The sequence below is a fragment of the Capsicum annuum genome, unplaced genomic scaffold, assembly GCF_002878395.1.
Source record: "Capsicum annuum cultivar UCD-10X-F1 unplaced genomic scaffold, UCD10Xv1.1 ctg997, whole genome shotgun sequence".
Lineage (NCBI taxonomy): Eukaryota > Viridiplantae > Streptophyta > Magnoliopsida > Solanales > Solanaceae > Capsicum > Capsicum annuum.
This window is the reverse complement of record NW_025896065.1, coordinates 3,054,485-3,079,913: the sequence shown is the minus strand read 5'-3', so window position 1 is coordinate 3,079,913 and position 25,429 is coordinate 3,054,485. Positions and strand designations below refer to the sequence as shown.

Genomic DNA, 25,429 nt, shown 5'->3' with positions numbered 1-25,429 from the left:
TCTTTGGAAGGAAACTAATTAATTATTTTAATTTTGGTGGAAATAGGTTGTTTCTTTGTCCTAGTTTTAGTTGTAATAGCAACTATTTAAGTTGCTAAGTTGGTGATCAATTACAGACGGTCTTTTAACTAGAAAATAATTTGTCTCTATGCATATTCTCTTCTTCAAAATCCATCTCTATTCTAGCGACTATATTTTGAATTGAATTCCTGTTATTTCCCTTTAATGGTTTTAAACCACCAATTGGTATTGGAGCTTTAATCTTAAGGGACCTGTGAGTGTGTGCATCAATCTGATCCAGTGGATACCATGAATAGAGAAGAAAATTTTTCTTTAATGCAACCACCAAATTTCAATGGAGAAAGTTATCAAATTTGGATAGTTAGAATACGGACATATCTGCAATCTTTGGATCTATGGGGAGCTGTTGAAGATGAATACGAGATAACTCCCTTCCTGAAAAATCCCATGGTAGCACAGATTAAATCTCACAAGGAGAGAAATACTAGGAAATCAAAGGAAATGGCATGCTTATTTACTGTAGTTTTATCTAATATCCTTACTCGTATCATGTCTCTAAAATTAGTGAAAAAGGTATGGGATTATCTCAAGACTGAGCATGAAGGAGATGAAAGGATTCGAGGGATGCAAATGTTGAATCTGGTACGTGATTTTGGGCTGCAAATGATGAAAGAAAGTGAAACCATAAAGGAGTACTCTGAAAGACTTCTTAATTTAGCAAATCGGATTAGATTGTTGAGTTCCACTTTCAATGATTCAAGGATCATTGACAAAATCCTAGTAATGGCACCTGAAATATTTGAGGCTACCATAAAAACCTTATAATAGGCTAAGGAATTGTCAAAGATCAAACTTGCAGAGCTCTTAAGTTCTTTCCAAGTACAAGAGCAACGATGTGTTATGAGATAAGGAGGAGTTATCGAAGGTGCCATACTAGCCAAGCATCACAATGATGGACGTTCTAAGAAGAAGAAGAATAAGAAGTACCAACCAACTGATAAAGAAGGTGCAGTGCATAACAACAAAAATAAAATAGGTGGTTTCAGAGGAAACTACCCTCCTTGTAAGCATTGCGGCAAGCTCAAACATACACCTTTCAGGTGTTGGGAAAGGCATGATGCTAAGTACACTAAGTGCAATCAGCTTGGGTTGAAGAAATCATCTATATAAACAAAACTTAGCAGCAAGATGTAGAGGCTTGAGTTGTTGTTGAACAGGAAGAAGATTATCTCTTTGTCGCATTATGTTTTACAAAAAGTATCTCAACCGAGTCATGGCTGATCGATAGCGGATGCACAAATCATATGACTTGCAATAAAGATATTTTAAAAATATTTAAGGCATACTAAAGTTACAAAAGTTAGAATTGGCCATGGTTGTTATATTCTAGTTGAACACAATCTGGCACTAAAATAATTTCTGATGTTCTTTATATACCCGATTTGGAGCAGAACTTGTTAAGTATGGGTTAGTTATTAGAAAAAGGTTTCAAATTGTATTTCAAAGATAAACACTGTCAAGGAAGCATCTATACAAGACCTATTTAAAGTCAAAATGAGAGGCAGAAGTTTCTTATTAAATCCACTGGAAGAAGAGCGTGAATTTCACTAGTTGTGTGTAGAGCTACCTCTACTAAAAGAAGAAATCCCACTTGATGATAAATACTGGATTTGTTCTAGTTGCGATTGCAAAGTTGACTGTATTGAGTTGCGTAATGATCTTCAATGAACAGACCATTTTGTCACTGACAACTGGGAGAAAGTATATTCCAAGGAAGCTACTGCTGTTGCGTCTAGGGAGAAGCTAGATGTTATTTTTGGACTTCCATCAGATGACTCAGAGGATGATGACTACAACCCTGAAAATCTAAATCTAAAAAAAAATAATTCCGAATCTGAGAAAGAGGCAAAAATTTCCAAACTTGTTTCTGGCCTTGGAGAACAAGTTTCTTTGCCATTGTCTGGAAAGATGAAAGGTACCCTTAAGAAAAAATTGGCTATTCAAGTAAATGAACAAGTATTGACAGCCAAGAGATTGGCAGAACTGAAGTCACATCTTCTAGATCTTCAGTGAATAGCTATATGAGCACAATTCATGAGCTTACAATAGTTGTGTCACTTAATTTCAAGAAGATAATAGCAAATATCAATCCAAGCTTGGAGAATCATTTAAATGGACAATCAAAGAGCATAAGCAATGAAACACTTTCTAACTTGACAAGTGAAGTCAATTCACTAAAGCAATTGAAGCAGCAACGACTAGAAAGAATTTAAGATCTTGGCAGCTCTCTAATAGAACTTTGAAACCTCATGGAAATTCCAATGGAGGAACAATTGAGGTTTAACCATATCACTTACTTAGTTTCTTTCTCTATTGATGACATAACTAGACAATGATCCATTGCCATTCACGTTATTGAATAGGCTGAAGTAGAAGTTGAGCGTTTAAGTGCTCTAAACACCATTAAGCTGAGAGAATTGATATTTAAGAGACAAAATGAGCTCGAGGAAATCTACAGGAGTTTTCATATGGATATAGATAGTGAGACTGCTTGCCAGAGTTTAATCCATCTTATGGAGTATGGAAGTGATCTCTCTGGTCTACTTTCAAGCATGGATGATCAGGTGGTGAAAGCCAAAGAGGAAGCTGCTAGCAAGAAAACTATTTTGGATAAAATAGAGAAGTGGAAACATGCATCCCAAGAGGAAAGATGGCTTGATGAGTATGAAAAGGATGAAAATCATTACAGCTCTAGGGAAAGGTGTCCACATCAATTTAAAACATTCAGAAAAGCACGTATTTTTGTCAGCAAAATACTATGCCCCATTGAGTACTTGGCTACCAAGATAAAGACCTGGGAGAAGGAGAGAGGAATTACATTTTTTTTATCACAAAGCACTAGGGCTCAGAAAGATACTGTGTGATTTACATATGGAACAGAATGACAGTAGTGAGATTCTAGTTAATAACCATGCAGCTATTGCAATCTCAAACAATCCGGTGTTTCATAGGAAGACAAATCATTTCAACATCAAGTTCTATTTCTTGGGAGAAGTGCAGCAAAAGGGAGAAGTAACTCTGATCTACTACAAGTTTGAAAACCAGCTACCAGACCTGTTCACTAAGCTACTTCCAGTCATCAAGTTCGAGCTTCTAAAGCAAAGAATTGGTGTTTTTATTTCATAAAGCACGGAGGAGTGTTGAAAGTTGCTTTAAGTATGCGACTGTTTTTTTCTTTTTCCTCCAGCTCTTATTTTAACGTACAAATCCTAGTTAAATTAGGAGTCCAATCTTTGGTAGGAAACTAATTAATTATTTTAATTTTAGTAGAAATAGGTTGTTTCTTTGTCCAATTTTTAGTTGTAATAGCAACTATTTAAGTTGCTAAGTTGGTGATGAATTACCGATGGTGTTTTATCAAGAAAATAATTAGTCTCTCTGCATATTCTCTTCTTCAAACTCCATCTTTGTTTTAGCGGCTAGCTTTTGAATTGAATTCCTCTTTTTCCCATTAACGGTTTTAAACCAACAAGCAGATCGGCCGAAATTCAGCTTGTACAAGGCCAAAAAATGTGCTTTTATGGTCCCTTCTTTTTCCTTTTCTCTTGGAATATTCTTTAATACTCTGAATATGCTTTTGTACCAACACTTTTTCCAAATTTTCTTCCTCTTACTTGGATCAAACAACAACTTTTTGATAAATTAGGATCTTGAGGATATGAAGACCTCAAGAACAATATGAACACCAAAAATTTCCAACTCTTTAACCATTTCTTGGAATAAGATGAAGTTTTAAACTCAAGAAATTTTCAACCTTTTAAACACATTCCAAACATCTTTAAGCCTTAATATTCAACCAATTGCTTCATATTTTCAAAATCATTTTATATTTGTTCAAGCTTCAAAAACACAAATGTAACACCCTAACTAAAGATAAGGGTCCCATATCAGAAAAACACAGGAGTATGCTAGGTATATAAGTAATAAAATCCTTACTCCCTAGTGACACGTTTTAAAGCCGTGCAGGCCTAGGCCCAGGCACAGAATAGGTAATATCACTAGTGTGTTGGGCCGTCACTGGGGTCTATTAGGCCTTAATTGTTTGGGTTCCCCGTTGAGGCCAGGGATATAGCTTGGGTCATGACAAGAATTGTGTCAGAGCCACTCCAATGTCAGCCTTGTCAATATGGGCCAGGGTTCAAACTAAGTTTGGGAAAATCCTAGTATGGCAGGAAAAAACTCAATCCTGAGTCTAGACAATTCCCATTCAGTGGTGTGAACCACAACAAGGACGCTGAGTCCATAATGGGGGTGTATGTAACACCCCAACTTATGATAAAGAGTTCTACATCAGCAAAACACAAAAAGATATTGGGTATATAAGTAAGAAAAACTTTACTCCATAGTGATGCATTTAAAGCCGAGCGGGGCTGGGCCTAGAGCTGACAATATCATTAGTGGGTTGGGCCGTTACAGGGGTCTCTCCGACCTTGATGGTTTGGAATGCCCATCCCGGCCAGGGCCCCTGCTCGTATTGTGATGTGAAATTTTGAAGTTTCTCCAAATGGGACAAAAATTTAACCCATTGTTCCTATCAATATAGTGAACACTTCTCCAAAAATTTCAACCTCAAATTTCAACAAAAAATCCATTGAACTAAGAACTCTTTTCTTCAAGTTCATGACAACAATGGTGGGCTCTTTGCAAAGTTACTCAATCAAGCCATAAATATCAAGGTTACAACCCTAATAATACTTGAGGGAGAAACTATTATAGAAACAACAAAAATGGCTCACAAACACAATTTTTTTGTCTTTTTTTTATCTAGAATGTTTTTGACATTTTTTAATTTTTTAATTTTCTATCTAGAGATACCCAAGATAGACTTCATGGGAATAAAATAAAGCTAGGATATGATACCTAAACATACAAGATTGAACCACGGAAACTAAAAACAAACACAAGCACTAAAGAATTGACGAAATTAAAATACGAAAAGTAAAGAGATAAAAGGGTAGATTGAGAAAGATAATATATAGAAAAAAGATGATTAAAGAATTAACAACTAAAGAGTATGGTAAACTCTTAAACCCCTAATTCAACTATCAACAAGCACCAATCGCTTAACCTAAATGCAAGGGAATCAATACGCCCTTACACCCACCATTTCTAAGAAAAATGCAACTTAAGCTTTTCCAATCTCTCAAACACTCTCTCTCAAGTGTTTTTATCGTTCGATAAACATCAAAAATATAAGAAAATAACCGAAGATAGCTAGTATTTATAGTCTTGGGATATTTGTTACATATGTTGTTCTAGTGCAGGCCACTTTGGCATCTGATTACGCAGATGGGGTAAAACTTGAGCTCTTATGGGGAGTTTAAGCAAATGGTTTGACCTACTTTAAGCAGGTAGGGCACACCATTGGCGCCGGTGGGGCACAAGTCCCTTCCAGGGGGCTTTTTAGCCCTCTTACACCCTCCTTTGACCTATTCAGGGCCCCTTAACCCTTCCTGTATTTTCTAGGAACTCTAAAACACTCCTTAAATGGTATGTAGATGCCTTGGAACACATTTAATTTCTTTAATATCATGGGAGTGCCAGTAGCCCTTGGGCTGGTTTCCTTGTTAAGGTCTTGGGATGAATTCATCTCCCGGCTCAAAGCTATCTTCCACACATGGTGTTGTCTTCTTGAGAGCTTGAAAATGGTTCCACAAACATATCCCTGCCCACCATATATGCCATGGCTTGGTACCTTTTTATTGACCTTGGGTTATAGTCCTTTAAATTTTGATACCGTTTTGGATTGTATCACAATCCAACTGATATTTCAGAACTAATGACATCATAATATTTACCAAGGGATATTTTATGAAAGGGTATTGATCAAAGTCAACACTAGGCAAAAAACTCCAACTTCCCATCAAACTATCTAAAACACATTCGATCACCTTGAGATCTAAACCAACCACGCTACTGATCCAAAATCTACTTTGTGGAGCTGATAAAACTGGCAAAATTCTCATCCGATGCCTAAATCTCTAAATTTTAATTAAAGTCAACTCTACCAATTTTAAAATCTTCCATAGTAAAAGTAGAATCACATAAAATACAACCAAATGCCTCAAAAACTATGCCACCTACTCCCACAGACTACAAACACTAATGTTCAAATAACAAGAAGGGTAAAACAATAAAATGCACAAGATTTTTGTTTTCATTACCTTTGACCTAAAATTTATTCTTGGGTATACTGCAACAATATGTTGCTTGTTTGGTTTGCATAATTCTCATTTTGAATTCCTTAATGGATACTTTAAACACTTTGACGTATGAGGTGTCAACACAATCTAAGGAGTTCTATGGGGAGAAACAAGATGACTATTAACAACAACTAATCTCTGTAGGGAATGACCAAACTATGGGTAAAATGATGGCCTCAATTCTAGTGCACTCCACCAATAATGTCTAAATGGTGGTGAGAGATCGAAGAGTTGGGAAAACATGGTATGATAAGAGAAGGTTACATCCCCTTTGAGCTTTAGTAGCTACTACATATGTATCTAACCGAGCCTTTGTAGTTCCACCATTAGTTGCAGGACATATTATGACTTAGATGAGTACTCCAAATAATAACATTGCACACAATGATCATCTTAATAACCTTGGAACTAATAAATTTTAAGGTTGGACTATCTTACATATTCAACACTTTTAGGAATTATAAGTTGCTGGAGGTAGTCATCCTTCTCATCATATTCTACAAGATGCAGATTCTTTTGAGGAAAGTGAAGAAGATGAATTGCTAGATAACTGTATTTGAAATATTTCTAGGGACGTCAACATATCTCCTAGAAGACAAAGAAATAGGAAATGTAATAATAGAAACAAATGTTCTAGTAAACAACATAATTGAGATGCTAAAGTCTCTGAGGAGTTTATGTCAAAAGAACTACTGATGATATTCTGCAAATAAGAAGGTCATAAGGTTCAAAAGAATTAAGAAGAAGAACTAAAGTACTTTCAAGACCAGTTGATTAAGTTGGAGGAAGTAGACAATGGGAAGAACCAGATTGATAGATCGACAAAATGTATGGAAGATCAAGAAGGTCATCACAAATTTTGAGCGGTTTGTCCTGAGATTGGTATTGCCATCCGCTGACATTTTCAAGCATGTTTTTGGCTACGGGATGATATGCATGGCTAATAAATATAAAGAAATAGAACACACAACATGTTAAGTCATGGGATTCTATTGAAGAGAACATTTCTAAAACTAGTGGAAAACTTATGTTTAGATGTTATTATGAATTTGTAGTTGTTATCATACCCACTCCATTCTTGGGGCTTCCTAAAGAGCCATTGCAAAGCACATATAAGAATCAATCTGATCCTCTCCTTTTTTTTCATAGGTTTAGCAATACATTAAATCCTTCCTCCAAAGTAGCTTTCTTATTGACTTCATAATTCAAGAGCTTTGACATTTCGTATCTTCTACTCGGGTTGTAATTATTAATCTCTATGAAAGCTATTGTGACAGATTTATGAACTTCCTCACCTTAATTTCTTCAAGAATTTTTACTTTTCATTGTTATCAGCTATCTAATACAATCCAAATTGCCTCCGAATCTTTCGATAGGATATTTATGGTGCTAGAGGTACTTGAAGACATCATAATTTCATCAAAAGGGTATAGGGCAGCTGAATAGATTTTGAGGCCTAAAGTAAAATGCTTGACAGAGGTTTTGTTCAAAAGAGTTGACAACTTGATGCTAATTTTTTAAAAAAAATATTTTAATATAACTGACTTAATTCTTGAAATTGAAAAAAATATTTATTTCATTACTTTTGTTTTGATAATGAAGATATGAAAACTCTTGAGAGAGTGAGTGATAGCTTGAAAAAGCTTTTGTTGACATTTGTTTAGAAACGGTGCTTGTAAGGACGCTTCAACTCCCTTGCGGTCGAAAAAAGAGATTAGTTGCTTGTTGGTAATTGATTTGGTATATTTTTTAGTTTAATATACTCATTAGTTCTTATTTCTTTCTATCTTCTTGTGATAATCTATCTATCTGCCTATCATCTATCTTTTTATCCAATTACATTTCGTATTTCAATTTTGTCATTTCTTTAGTATTTGTATTTGTTCTTGTCTTTGTAGATTACTTTCGTATAATTTGGCTTCAGAGCCGAGCTTGATTTCATTCTCACAAAGTACATCTTGGGTCTTGTTGTCTTGAAAAATAAATAAAACATAATTTTTTTTACTATTCACATTTTTAGGGTTAGGTCAAAATTTGATTCTTTGAATTAATTGTTTTATTGAATGTCTAGTGTTAGATTCTTGTTCTCTAACACTATAGGATTCTAAGGATCGAATTTGAGCTAAATCAGAGCAATATTAAAGATTTTACGATTTATAAGAACTTGAGTTTGAAGAAAAGAAAGTGGGTTGAAAATCCTGAAAATTTGGTGAAGAATATGAGCTAAATGATGTTTATAATGACTTTGGAATTTTAAAAGTTCCTAGATTCAAAATGTCAACTCATTCTGAGCTAACGTGGAGAAGTTGAAATTTTTTGCGTTCTTGGAAAAATTTATGCCACAACAAGTACAAACTACCAACTAAGCAAGCTGCCCGGCTGACCTACCCTTGGTCTGTGTTTGGACTGCTGCAGCAGCTCAAAAATAGCCCAAGACAGTGGGTTCTGCATATGACATATTCTTGGCCTGCTCTAGGGCTGCTCCAAACCTGCTAAAGTAGGTTAAGACAGCCTCACATGCACTTGGCATGCACTAGGGATGCCCCCAAGCTGCCTTAGTCACTTTCAAACACAATTCAACAACATCTCACCAACACAATTCAACACTACAACACTCCTTTATCTCAGGTTTGATTCATCTAGTTTCATTTCTTGATTCGTATTTTCATCTCTTAATTCTTAAAATTCTCAACAACTAGTAATTTACCTAGTAAGTTTATTGATTAGCTCTTGAGTCTGTTTCTTTCTTCGTCCTATTTTATTTGAGTTTTTATAGTTTTTAATTCATCGAAGATTCATCGCTCATGTCCGTATATATTTTTGTTGAGTCATTTCAAATAAAAATTCAATCCAGTGACAAGTAGCAACTAACACTACAACAAGAAAAATAGCCTATAAGGAAGGGAAATCTGGTCCCAAAAAGTCCTAATCTTGTCCCAATTGGTTTTTTAGGATGGGAAAAAACCGGTCGAGTCCCGTCCTAACAGGCTCCACTGCAAAAGCTCTATAGGGATGGCGCAATAAAGCCGGTACTACAAAACCTTTTGAGATGGCCATAAATTCTATTCTAATTATCCTTTTGTGGTGATATATCTCATCCCAAATAGACTAACTACCTTGTCCTAGTTATCCTTTTGCGACAATATATCTCTTCCCAAATAAACTAACTACCTGATCCTAATTATCTTTTAGCGACGGTATATCTCATCCCAAATAGACTAACTACGTGGTCATAATTATATTTTAGCGACGATATATCTCACCTCAAATAGACTAACTGCTTGGTCATAATTATCTTTTAGTGATGACATATCTCGTCTCAACTAGACTAACTACCTGGTCCTAAATTATCTTTTAGAGATGAGAAATACTTGGTCCTAAATTATCTTTTAGGGACGAGAAAAATTCTTTTCCTAGATCAACCTTTAAGGACGAGCAAAATCCCGTCGTAGATCAACTTTTAAAGACGAAAGTAATAAGAAGAATCATCTTAGAGAGGAAAAGTTGTGAAAATGCTTGGGGTATTGAATTCATGGTTCATACTAGTGTTATAATGTTATGTGTAGTAAGTTGTGATTCAAGTTAGTCTTGAACATAGTGAGAGAATTTAGTTCAGATCAGACGTTAGTATATGAAGTTATATGAACCCGTATGAGCATGGTATTAAAGGGGAGAAAGTAAGTTGAAAAGAGTATTTCAGAAGTGTTTCTAAGTTTGAAAAACTAGCAGTTGCATTGTCTTAGGCCTAGTAATTCTAAACTAGTTTATGTTTAAGAAGCCTATGTTCCATGTTACAAAGTTATAGCTATACTGATAATTCCTTCTTCAAATATCTCACGAAGACCATACCCAAGATTCAGTTTCCCTAATGTTATTATAACCTCCTGCTAAGAGTGTTGAAGAAATATTCCAGTTAAGTATAAGCGTTCAATATAATTCAGTCCGAATAGATAGCAATTTAGTTTAGTAATCAGACAGAGAAGTTCCCACGGTTTTTCTATCTTTCCTATTCTTAAGGTAATTTATTCACGTCCATGCAAGTTGCAAATTCAGTTTAGTCCAAGCATCATGTTTATGATTCAGCTATTTAGTCATGACTCAGTTCATAAGTGCTCAAAGCATAACCTCAGTTTTCCAAGTATACCAGCTCAGATAGTGTAGCACCCTTTGTACAATCTTAGTCTCATTGTCTCATGATTTGTGCCTGAATAATTTATCACTTCGCAGTTCTATATTAATGATTGTATCATGGAAATCTCAAGTGATTTCTAAACTCCTAGCATGAATTAGTTTCCTGATGGTCAATAAGTTAAGTCAACTCAGAATTCAGCTTCATGATAGAATTTCTAAAGTTTCAGCTCAGCTATATTCTTTGTTAAAAGACACATTATTCCATACTTTAAAGTTTCAATAAGTTCCTACCCATCATTCGAGGACGAATGATTCCTAGGGGGAGATATTGTAATATCCCGTATACTTCTAAACTAGAAAATGAACCGTTCTTCCTATGTGTAAAACCTCTAATCTTGAAATTCATAATTGAGTACATTACTTACAATGAGTATCCTAGTGAAAAGAGAGCTTGTCATCTGTTTAACGTTTTCATAGGATTCAATTAAGGTAATGCAAGTTAAGAGCTTTTGAATCCATCAAGTTTTAGTGTTTGATTTCACAAGGGGAATCTTTGAACAAGTATAACTTGATTTATGTGTGTTATTTTGGCATATTTAGACCAACCAAATTGTAGAGAATCGAATTAGCTTTCCAACGATACCAATTTTGCCTTAGTCCAATACCTAAGCAAAAAAGTTATGTCCATTTTCGTGAGAGGCAGTAAGGGTATGCGATCGGTTAGGCGCCTCCCAACTAAACTTAGGCGTGGTTAGGCGCCGACCAACCGAGCTTGTGCAATTACTTGAGCACCGCCTAAGTCAACTCCAAGTGCCAAAAACACTCTTTTTTGACTTATATCAAGGGTGTTGATGTCATTTCATGCCCCGAAACCATCCCTAATCACTCCAAATCATTATAAGGGACTTTAAACACATTATTTACAATCCCTCATCCCTAAATCAGTCAAGTTAGGATCCCAAACCCTTTCCCTCTTCACAAGAACAAAATCTAAGTTTACCTCTCAAAAATCAAGAAGTTAAGCTCTGAATTCAAAGTTCTCTACAAGGATTCTTTCAATCAAGCTTGAAGGTCCAATCTTTCAACAATTTTATCACCATTAAGGTATGTGGGGTTTGAACAAGAACAATCCTTTCGATCTAGTGCCCAAAACTAGATTTTTACTATAAAAGCTATTTGATTTTATAAGTTTTCCCATGAAATTGAAGTTGAATTTATACACTATGTTGTTGTTCATGAGATTATGAGATTTTCAAAGCTTTAGTAGTTGAAATTAATGAGAATGTTGATATTATTGTGCAATAAGCTGAAATTTCCCGATTTCCAAATGATTTATGCATATTTATGATATAAAGATAAGTTTTGAGATATTATATATTGATATTGACTTATGGGTCATTACGCCCTATTTTAGAATGTGATTTTGAGAACTTTTATGCTACATGCACCCAATGAATTGATTATTTTGAAGAAATTTAGAAAGATTTGACCTTTTGGTCATACGAGAGTTGGAATCCACTTCACAATATGAGATTATAGATTTTATAATTAATTTCCTTATGAATCATGAGATTACTTTTAACATGAATTTTCTTGACATTTTGAGCATAAGACTGGAATTAGGATTTAGCACCGATTTGGGTAAGTTACTCCGATTTCATACCCTAGAACTACGTGCCACCGTAGGTTGCGATATTTATTTCCACTATGCATGGATAACTGAGATAGTGATCACTGAGATAGATTGTTCTATTCCGATGGAAAGGGTAGAACAGCCCTAACCTTATGGGGGATAGTCGTGAGACACTATGGATGCTCATATGGTGTACATGTCGGTTAGAAGAACCTCCCTAATATATGTCCCCCACTCTAAAAAATATTTTAGTTCTTTAAAGTCTTGAGATAAAGTATTTTCCATGCAGCATAAGCTTTCAGATTTCTAAAGCCTTAGGCAAAGTACTTTCCAGATTTCAAAAACTAAGTGTAAAAGCTCACAACTTATTCAGATATTATTTTACTTAATATTTCAGTTATAGAATTACAGTTTTAGCTTTCAGAAATAAAGGAGAGCCTTTTTCACTTAGCCTATATGATTTGAGAATAAGAAAAGAATACAGTTTTCTGAACTAAGTGTAATGGCTCACAAGATTTATGCTACATGCTTTACTATTCATGATTTATGATCTTTAGATTTCTGATTTCTTAATCCTATGTAAGTCATTTACATCTAGCATGCATTGTTTTACAATGGTGATTATGAGATATATTTTACTTATATCATGCACCCCATATACTCAGTACATCCTCAAAGTACTGATCCACATATATGTCTGTGTGCTACATTGTCTCATAATGTAGGTATCAGTTTAGTTATAGCATGCATACCATATTCAGACAGTTTGCAGATTCCATCCAGCTGATGATATGTCCTCCTACTTCGGGGACTTCAGTTAGGCTTATTTATGTTCTTTATTTTCTTATTCCTATTTATTGATTAGTGGTAGTTCGAGGCATGTCCCTACTATCTATACTCAATATTGTAGAGGCTTCATAGATGTCGATTAGAGTAAGTTATGTAAACTTTAGTTATGTCCTTTAGTTTTATCGGTATGTAAAGTTGTATTCGTATTGTATCATAATTATTATGTTTCCGCAAAGCAAATTCAGTATTTATTACATATTTAATCAGTTGCTTAATAGTATGCCGTTAGAAGGGTTATCTTGGGATCACTTGTGGTCCTAAGCACCGTGTGAAATCTAGAGATAGATTTTCGGGGTGTTACACCCAATGTAAGGTGTGATATCATGTACACAGGTCATAAATACCACACCTCATATCGACAAATATGAGTTTCCAGTTATGGTCCCCCCGGGACCTTCACCTTCCACGGTTTAGCTATACATTCCCATTTAATGCCCAATTAAAACCATTTCCAAATAGCCAACCAATCCATTCAACATTTATTTACCAAGGCCATTTAGTAGTGGTATTGCCATACCGATCATACTTGCAAGTACTATCCATAGCCAACCATATGTAGGTATAGAATACCTTTAGGTGCACTTCCAATTACCATATTAAATTTACTTGGGGGAATTCATACCCCACAAACATAACCAATTAGCTATGTACCTATTCAAACCATTTAAATCATGCATAAATCCCTTACCAAGTTTGAAACAAGCAAGTTTAAAAGTAATTAATGTAATAAACATATCTTTATAAGCATTTTACCAAACATTAAGGGCATAGTATATATCCAAAACCAATTTTAGTTACCAATAACCATTCCATGAAATTCAATTATCCAAAACAACCATTAATGCATATAAAAGCATAATTAAAATCCTGGAAACCCATAACCAACCATTTATAACAAAACCCCCAAATCATATTTGAAAATCCAAAAGTACACAATAATGAAATCATGAAAACCAATCGTAAAAATCATGCCTTTATTTTGAAACTAACAATGAGGGAAGATAACATGCCTTATATAGAAGAATTGATGGAAAGAAATTACCAAAGCAAGCCCCAAATTAGTCCTAAAGATGAAACCCTAGCTCTTCCTTGCCCTAAAGTTTTTGAGAAGATTGTTGATTGTTTATAAAGAGTTTCCAAGTGTTAAAGATAGAAATAGTATATTAAATACACTCCTAAATAGGTTAGAAGTCGTGGGGTCTTAATAGAGTACGTAGGGAAATATTCAGAATACCCCCACTTAAGTTGCCCAAAAATTCTGTCACAGGGATACGACTGACCCATACGAGTCATACCTTTCTAGTACGAGTGGTACCCACCACTCGTATCCAACCTCAACCCTTGGACCTAACACTTCCCTGCATGCAACTCATCTAACCAAGTCATATCTAAAGTATACGATCCATACCTTCATAATGAAATACCAAGAGATTTAAACACTGACCTCTATACTATTACTAGATATGACTCGTACCCAACCATACAACTCTTATCCCCCAAGTCGTATCTATTTGAGTAACCAAAAAATTCCATCCACCTATATTGGTCAAAATACGACTGGACCATACAACTCATACCCTAGCATACGGCTCACAGCCATGAGTTGTATTAGGTCTGGCGAAAGGAATTCAAGAAAATTTTCTAAGGATCAAAACCTAGGATCTACCACCACAATAGCCATCCATAATTTGGGACAAGACCCCAAAACATCAGCAAACATAATTTTTAGTGTTGGCCTCCTTGGGACTACACTTTCTCGGTGAAGCTACACAATTTCCTTTAAGACTAATAACAATATTTTAACATACCATTATGCATGGATTTTTCCATCAAGGCATTTTGAAATTGGTATCATCATACCAAGACCTTCAATCCATTCATATTATGTTATTCCATTCCATTAAACCGTTTAAACTCTAAATTCGAACTCAAAAATCCAATGTAAACAATTTTCCACTAACTCCATACCATTTCCATATAACCATGCAATGTTTCAAAATATGGGTTAAACACTATGAAAATATCTACCAAAAAATAAACTCGGAAAGTGGGTTAAGGTTCATAGTTTTATTATGCAAAAACCATAAACATTATGAAACCATGTTACCAAATGCCACGCTTATCATATGTCATAATTTCAGTTTATAATCCACCAATTTCTTCACATAAAAATCATATTCACACAGAAAATCCATTAAAATAATAGGAAAATCAACATTGAGAATTTAACTACAAAACCAGATCAATCCTAGTTTCAAACCATTATTAAAGAATACGTCAAATCAAGTAAACTTATGCAATATAGCAATAGTTAAAGTAGGGAGTGTCTAGAATGCTATTTTGATGGAAGGATTCTAAGAAAACCTTGAAGTTGAACTTTGGGAAGAAACCGTAGTTTTGTTTCACTTATGAGTGAAAAGGAGAAAGAGTAATGAAAAACTGATAATTGATGAGTAAATAGTACTTATAGAGTGATTTACGGTGTAGGGTGTGGTTTGAGGTAATGAAAAGACCCAAATACCTCTATAGAAACTGAAAAAGATTGAAGAAATTTCACAGTTAACAGTGAGAGTTTTTAGCCTATCATCTAGTTAACGGCTCGTTAATTCAGGTTGTCAACCTCTAGCCACTTTTGGTCTTTACTTCTTAAGGTTGATGATGGGGTTGATAGACCTTCAACTAGTTGATGACTCATCAACTCAGGTCTTCAACCCCTGGATGATTTTAAGTTTTTACTACCTAAGGTTGTTGACTTTAGTTGACCTCTCGTCAACCCCCATCGTCAACCTCTCATAAAGAGACACTCTCGCATAAAATGAGCATGACTTTCTACTTGTATTTGACTTAAGACAAAATCAGATGAATTATAAAGAAAACTCAAAGATCTTCATTTGTTATATAGTTGGTCATCTAACTTGTTATATTTTAGGGTAATGGTCGTTGGAAGTTGGCCCAAGTTAAACGTACACTAAAACTCAATCAGTAGAGAAGTTCTCAACTCAACTTTGAGTTACTCAATTCATCTATAAAAATACTCCCACAGTATAGAATTTATCGTCACACTTATAATTATATAGAAATCATTGGGTTTGTGTCTATACATGGAGAACGATAGTTTGAATTCTAGCCCCAAAATGTGGGTTACACACATACTATTTTGATTCTATAGGGACAACATTAATATAGTTAGAGTATAAAAGGAGGTGCACTTCATCTTTATACATTGGCAAAGAGTACTCGTAGATTCTCCAACCATAATCATCGCCATACTTCGATCGCAAAGTGACCATCATGTGAGTGCATGTATTTAAATCAAGTTATAATCCCTATGAGAACATGACTTTTCTAGTAGGTTCACTTTGGCAGTGTTACCTCTGTCGAACATAGTGAATTGGTTATTTTCCCTATTTATGTTCTCAAGTATCATTTTGTTCTTATTTTATTTGAGGATATATGTATACCTCTCCCTAAACATTTCACCAAACCTCTTAGCAATCAAATTGAATAAGGATCCCATAAGGTTTTCCTTTTCATCTATCAATATAGCACTGAACTACTCAGCAATATTTTTTATTATCACATCATACCTATTACCAACAAAATATGTGTACTCCACTTTTCAAAACCAAGTTCATGCTTAAGCACTGCAGCTATCTTGAGGCAATAGCTCTTGAATTCCATAAAATAATAGCTAAAATCCATAAGAAATATGCCTTTTATGTGTGGTAGCATAGATAGAGGTAGTCTCCATATTGGTAATTTATCTAAATATTTTCAACTAGGTTCCGCATGCAATTATTTTGATGATCATAATTGTAATCCCTCACAATGTTGTTGATGATGCTCTTGTGCCTATCAGAGATAAAGCACAAATCTGGTTTATCAATCACTATAGACTTCAGTTTCTCCAAGAAGTACGTCCAAGATGTATTGTTCTCTTTGTCCACAACACAAAATGCAATTGGATAAATATAGTTCTCTATATCCTGTCCAACAATTCTTAATAGCACGCCATCTTACTTACTATGTAAATGAGTACAATCAACCACAATTATCTTTCTTATGTGGGTGAATCCCTGATGTAACCATCAAAGTCTAAAAATCTGCATGTGAACCTACAAATAACCTTGTTTACAATGATAGAAAGGGTATAACTAACATTAAGTGCATTGATCATGTAGGAAAAAGAAAACAAGCAAGAATACTTGTGCTATGGTGTCCCTCAAACCATTTTTTTGGCAATAACACCTCTCATCCAATATTTTTAGTATCTTGGACTATAATAAAAGTCCCTAAAAACAACTCTTTGAATCTCTCTACTGTTTTAACCCTTATCATGACAAAATAAATTTGGTTGAGATTTTCTAATGACTACCCATGGCATGTTGAGTGCTGCAAATATAATCACTAACGTAATTGTAGATGCAAAATCTTCTCGGTTATTCAAACTTCCTTTCCCTCAAAATTGAGCATAATTAGGAGATATATTAAAACACACTGGTTTTTTTGTCCTTATAAAATTTCCTGGATTTCTGGTTTGTGGGCATCATACGACTAGGGGGTACTAGTTGTATGATGGGGTATGGTTGTCATGGTCTTAGTCGTAGGCTAACCAGTATTGGTTAGTGGGTTGGATTGGTTTCAGTCCAAGGTATGGTAAGGGCATACTAGCCATACCTTAGGATACGAGTGGTATGTTGCCAATCATATCTTACCCAGTGTTGGATGGTAGGCTTATGGTTTTCAAAATAGATACAAATATGGGTACCAATCTATCACAACCCGAACCAGGCCCTAGCCGTGATGAGTATTCCAAACCATCAAGGCTCGAAACACCCCTTATCTATTTGGCAATCATGCACATGACTTATATGAAAAAAAAGTGGGAGATACACTATATAACAAAAACATGGTAAAGAATCATATGAAAACAATAATGGGAAATAATGTCCCACAATCTCAATCAACATCTCTATAACATCTGCGAAATCTCTACTACATGACTAAAACAAATATCTATCTGAAAACTGGGACAAGGCCCTCAGTAGACCCAAAAATAATAAATGATAAATGAAACTGCTAGCTATCAGGCCTTCCAAAATATAGAAGGCTCACCAAGTGAATCTGCGAATCTGTCTTAGGAAATCTACTGATTTTATAGACACCTAGACTGTTCCTCTGAACCTGGGAGGGAAGGGGGTTAATACAAAAGAACTGGTGCACAGAGATATCAAAACAAAACATAATATTTTTATAAAATATAGTTGAGAGCCATTATAAAGCAGTTTCATATCAAATCATTTGAAAACACATGGGTGTAATGTAATTATTTTCAACAACAATGCAATGCAGCTGAGCTAGGTGGAATACCCTACATATCATATTTACACAAACTATCAAACCTCGGTTGCTACCGAGATTAGAGTGTAAGTGAGGGAAAGACATATAAGATTACACAGCAGGGTGTCTCGACCCAATGGTAGTGCACAAGATCACAAAGCAGGGCTTCTAACCATAGTCCCAATTTAGGAATAACATAAAGCCAGGTATGCAAGATCACAAAGCAGGGTACCAAATTCCCATGTTGGCAAACACAGTTTCCAGCGATAAGCCCTTACACTCAAACACCTTCTTCGGTCATCCACCTATCTCATGAAAAATCAATGCATTCAAATTTCATCTGATTCAATCACATATCATATTCTGTAGGGTATCGTCATACCCGACTAGGAAGCCATCAATATCACATCATTTTTCTCATTCAACCACTGTATTCAACATGTTTCAACACAAATAGCCCTCTCGTTTTCAAGTCAAAATCATATCAATTCTCAAAACATTTCATGTCATGCTTTTCAAGATGTTTTCAAACAATTTACATCATATGAATATTTAAAACAAATTCACATCAAGAGAGGGATTCCATATCATTTATGCTCTAAAGTTAAAATCTTTTTGGAATACATGCATATACATATACATATATTATATATCAAATCACTTTGGAATTAGGCCTAAAGACCAAATCAATATCATAAAGATGCTTGAAACATGTTTATATTCATAATTTCAAAACCCTCATTTTTAAAACATGAATTTTTAAGCCCATGATATTTTTGAGATAACCCCACGTACCTCTATATGCGAATATGATAGGTGCTTCTTGAAGCCTACGTTATGGGGATTCCAAATCTTCAATTTGTTTTGAAAACTCATGGTTGAATCTTGAGTTATTGAGGTTTTTATTTTGAAACCCTAAGGGGTGTTCTTGAGAGAAAATTTGAGAAAAGGATTATATTTTGATGAATTGGGGGCTAAATCTGGTGTTATAGGAGAAATTTGGATGAGGTGAAATGACCAAAATGCCCGTAAGAAAACAAACAAATACAAAATTATCCCTCAGTTGACAAGCTGATAGGCTGAAGTAAAACGGGTATAACTCCTTACTCGGATGTTGGATTTGGATGAAACCAGCTGTATTGGAAAGAATACTCAAAGAAATTTCATTTTATAGGTAGCAGCTCTCTCAGTTCATTATATTCAGAGAGTTATGATCATGAAAACTGGGCAATAGGTTATGCCTTTTGCTACTGTTTTGAAATCCAAACACAGCCTTATGCATTCCGGAAAATTCCAAAACTTATCCGAGATGTACTAAGAGATTTACCGATCATAACGCAACTTGAAAATCTATAAACGGATGTCGAAAAGGTTGAAAAGTTGTATCCCAAAGATTTCCTACTAAAATGACTCTACGTCCTCATTACACTTAGAAAAATATTCTAGTTGTTAGCCCCTCAAACATAACACTAAAAATGAAATCAACTCGATAATTTTATGGGGAATTATGATATGAGTGTTTACCACACGTATGTTAATAAATAATAAATTAGTTTAGGTCTATGTACATAGGAACGACGATCCAAACTCTAGCTCAAAAATATGGGGTGTTACAGTATCTCCCCCTTGGGATCATTCGTCCTCGAATGATTAGTAGGAACATATTGAAGCTTAGAGGTATGGAATAATGCGGACATGATATGTTTCTCTAAGAAATAATACACTGATCTGAAACATGACTATAAGGCTGGAACTACTGATGTTCTAAATTCTTATACTGGACGTGCATATCTGATGCATGGAATACACGACTGAAGCTATTTATAAGATAAATTCTCATAATGAACATGCATATCTGATGCATGGATCTGTGACTGAGTTTTTCTCATGAACGTAGGACTAAATACACTGATAAGCTGAACTTTTTCTATTGAACATGCATTTTTAATGCATGCATAGCTGACTGAACTGACGTATGAATGTATGACTGAATACGCAATGATAGTTGATGCGAGGCTTGGAATAAGAATCTATGCATGCAACTGAATAAGGTATCTCCCCTTTGGGATCCTATGTCCCTCTATGAATGCTTAATTCACTAAGATACTCAGGGAACTGAGGCGATGTACAGGGCACCTATGAATTGAATCATAACTGAACCTCTAGAATCTGAATCTAATGCATGATGCATGACTAATCTATACTCGCAATTACTAGTATACTCTATCTTGGAATAGTAGCATGTCTGAGATTTCAGGTAGCATGAATAAATGAAAAGATGAGAAAACAAGCCATGCGAATCTGCTTGTTAAACTGACTTACTGACTATACCGACTGAATTATGTTGGACCTTTATACTTAACTGGAGTATTCTCTTCAACACTCTCTCTAAGGAAGCTCTAGCAATATTATGGAGCCACGAATCTTAGGTATGGATTACACAAGACACCCACTAAGGAATCATCACATTGACACCACTCTATAGTCAGGAATATAGACATATAACTCCTAAATTAGGATAGAATTACTAGACCTTTGGCAATACAACTTCTTACTTTCAAGCTTAGCACACTTCTCGAATATCCCTTAACTATACTATTCCTAGAAATATCATGTTCATTCAATTCAGCTTAAAATTCTCATATGAGCATTGACAATATTTTTTTTCTACTAATGTCTAAAATAGCTTAATCCTTACACCGTGAGCAAACCTAACTCTAAGTCACAAAAATACAACATGCTACACCATGCTATTATTCTAAACCATATGATGCCACCTTCCATACCTCTTTTAAAGATCACATCCTAAGCATGACATGCCTTACCACTTCAATGACTACTCTAAACTCTTAATATGAAGTCGCTAATGCATATTGCGACCTTCCACTACAATCCTAAAACGTCATTCAAGCCTATTTTATAACCACATGTTGACTTCAAGGAAACCACCCATAAATACATACTTCACATAGTTTCTAAACTATTGTCAATATAACTCTCACCCGCTACCCTAAGATATACACACACAAACTTTTCCACTAACCATCACGTGTATTAAAGACTTGGCCCCAACTCTTACTTCATACTCATGTCCTTATCTAAGCAAGAATACTATGATCTTCCATCAACAAGAACATTTACATCATCACCACTATCATTACATAGGGAGGGTCACTAAAAGGTAAAAACATAAGATCCTGAAGCATGAAAAGATTTTTATACGGGACTGAACACACTATAAAGAGTGAGTACATGCGTCATGAGTTGGATGACCTCAACTAGAGTTCATAATATAAGGCAGGTGATTCCGACTACTTGAATGAACTAGAACTCATTATCTTGGAACTGGAAGAGTACGTGACTCTCTATCATATATAGGAATCATGAACTATGATCACGGAACTGGATCGTAAGGCATGAGTAAGCATCCGAATAACTAAAAAAAAATATTGAGGTAGGAATGGGTTGAGATTCACCCTCACTTTCTGATGTTCTAAATCATACTGCATCACTACTAGAATCTGAGAGCCTTACTTGGTTATTCATTCTATCATCTCCCCCTTAGCTTCAAGTCATCATCTAGAGTTTGGGAGATCCCTTACCAGATTCTAACTGAACTACACTTACTACACTCTAGGGTCTGAAAGAAAAAAAATGATAATACATGCATATCGTAGACTTAACCCAAATGACTACCTTCTGGGATACACTCTATCTTTCCAAATCCACCAATACTTATTTCTATCGGTTCGACCCTCAAAACTCAAACTTAGATTCTAACACTTAACATGGCTATTTAGATCATCATATACCATCTAACTAGTCTTTCTCCACTTAACAATTCAATGGTACCACTAGACACACAAATTATGTAATAGTCTTAGAAAAATATGCCGCAAGCTCATATCACCTTGGCATACTTTTACACCATACCTACAACATTATACTTTATTACAAATCAATTTAAACTTAAATCATTCATACACCGTTCAAGCCTATTAGATCACTTTCATATAACTAACATCATTGATCAAGAAATCATCACATCTACCTTTATGAACTTCAACTGCTCAAACTTAATGTCTAGTGATAAATATGATTTTACAACCCAACCTTACGCATGATTCTCACTTGGAAACCATGAAATAAATATCAAGAAACACTAGTACACTAGAACTTCATAACAACAATAATCGACCTTGACCTTACGGTCTTCCTTATCATAACTCATTAGCACGTACTATTTCAACACATCAAGCCTACTAATATTTATTCTCATAAATATACATCATTAATCTCATGCCACTATTCTTACATCCACATCCTACATTAAATTCAAGCCAATGGTCTAGCATCAATCATCTACCACCAATGACGAGTGCAACATAATATACTAATCCATCAAATTGGAACATTCTATCCCAAATACTTCAAAATCTTCTACATACCTTCTCATAAGTAGTACTAGTTTACAACTACCAACAAAAGAAGGTCAAGGGGTAAGGTCACATAATATACATGATCAACCTTAATCTTATATTATAACCCCATACAATCTTTTCTATTTATACAAATTTCTCACCTCATACATACTCACTAAATCATACATTTAGACTGTATTTAAATTCCTCAAACAACCATGAGTCGATAATCATAACTTACTCAGTAATATAGCCATTTTCACATTCAAGCAACCAACAAATCACCCTAAGTAACAACTCCTTCTCTACCTTATACTAAACTAACTCACAAGGATAAATTACCTCTTTACGAACTCAATCTAAAGCAAACAGATTCAGCCATACATATATTAAACCAACGAAAGAACAACAAGTTGCTAGTGAATCGAAACAGGCCTCACACGGCTTCAGTAGACCTTGGTTTTGTATTTTGAATAACAAAATGAGATGGATGACTAGGCCACTATGTTAGTGAATTGAAAGAGCCCCACACGGCTTCACTAGACTTTAAATTATTATTTTTTAAAACACCATGATAACAAGTTTACATATTACAAAGGATAGAAAATTGACACATAATATTTAATGGCCTAAGAATATACATATTATTCTGTATAAATAAAAATCTAAGTAAAACACTTCCTCCATCGACTACCATACCATCCACACACGCTGCTAGCTACCACATTAGTTTATCACTATAAAGGGGTAAATCATCCTCAAACATCGATTATTCAACTAAAATATTCATTTACTCAAAATCACCTCACTCTGACTTCTAACTCTGTGACTTTACATCACCAACTTCTTGGTCCAATATCACTACCAATAGGTCATGACAACAACACTTTAACTTATGCTACTCTTTGGGTAGAAATACAGTTCCAACATTCTGCTATACATTATCCTGTAATAAGATTTTGAGAGGGACTAGATAGACTTAATACCTTAAGCTGGAATGCACAATTCCATTACAATCAATATTTACATCAGAATCAACATATATTGATGCACTAACAGACTCTTATCGATTCTTTGCACAATTTTTAAAATCTTATAGGACTCAATTGGAAAGGACTATATCATGTATATTCTAAACTTTTTGCACTTGAATTAGCCCAATAATGGGACATGTCTAAGAACATTAGAGTAAGCAAAGAATTTGAGATGACTTTACTTTCACATGGGTGACACCATAGCACGAATTAGAGAATTAAAGGGGAACATTCCAACTCTTCTGCACGAACTAGAACATGAAAAAAGAGGTATTCTTAAACGCCTAGTAGCCTCCTACTTCTAAGTGTGGTGCACTACATACCCATAAACAAGACTCTACCCGACGCGATTTCGCAGACACCCTCAGACCATGAACCATGCTCTAATACTAAGTTTTTCACGACCCAAATTGGGGCCCTGGCCGTGATGAGTATTCCAAACCATTAAGGCCCGAAACACCCCTTATCTATCTGGCAATCATTCACATAACTTATATGAAAAAAATGAGGGAGATACACTACATAATGGAAACATGGTCAAGAATCATATGAAAACAATAATGGGGAATAATGTCCCATAATATCAATCAACATCTCTATAAAGTCTGCGAAATCTCTACTACATGACTAAAATAAATATCTATTTGAAAACTAGTACAAGGCCCCCAGTAGACCCAAAACTAATAAATAATACATGAAACTACCAGATATTTGGCCTTCCGAAATATAGAAGGCTCACCAAGTGACTCTGCGAATCTGTCTGAGGAAATCTACTGATTTTCTAAACCCCCAGATTGTGCCTTCAAATCTGGGAGGGAAGGGGGTCAATACAAAAGTACTGGTACATAGAGATATCAAAACAAATCATAATATTTTTATAAAATATAGTTGAGAGCCATTAAAAGCAGTTTCATATCAAATCATTTGAAAACACATGGGCATAATGTAATTGTTTTCAACAACAATGCAATGCAGTTGAGCTAGGTGGAATACCCTACATATCATATTTACACCAATTCTCAAACCTCGGTTGCCACTGAGATTAGAGTATAAGTGAAGGGAATACACACAAGATCACACAGCAGGGTGTCTCGACCCAATGGTAGTGCACAAGATCATAAATCAGGGCTCCTAACCATAGTCCCAATTTGCAAATAACATAAAGTCAGGTATGCAAGATCACAAAGCAAGGTACCAAATTCCCATGTCGGCAAACACGATTTCCATTAATGAGTCTTTACACACAAATGCCTTCTTCGGGTATCCACCTATCTCATGAAAAATCAATGCATTCAAATTTCATATGATTCAATCACATATCATATTCTATAGGGTATCATCATACCCGAATTGCAAGTCATCAATATCACACCATTGTTCTCATTCAACCATTGTATTCAACATGTTTCAACACAAATAGCCTCTCATTTTTAAGTCAAAATCATATCAATTCTCAAAACATTTCTTGTCATGCTTTTCAATATGTTTTCAAATAATTTACATCATATGAACATTTAAAAGAAATTTAGATCAAGAGAGGGATTCCATATCATTTATTCTCTCAAGTTAACACCTTTTTGGAAAACATGCATATACATATATCATATATCAAATCACATTGGAATTTGGCCTAAAGACCAAATCAATATCATAAAGATGCTACAAACATGTTTATATTCATAATTTCAAAACCCTCATTTTTAAAACATGAATTTTTAAGCCTATGAGATCTTTGAG

At 34.9% G+C, this 25,429-nt stretch overlaps 1 pseudogene; it reads left to right on the top strand.

Annotated features, from left to right (window-relative positions):
• The first annotated feature begins 309 nt into the window (after positions 1–309).
• LOC124895806 lies at positions 310–2,945 on the top strand (annotated as a pseudogene).
• The last annotated feature ends 22,484 nt before the right edge of the window (positions 2,946–25,429 follow it).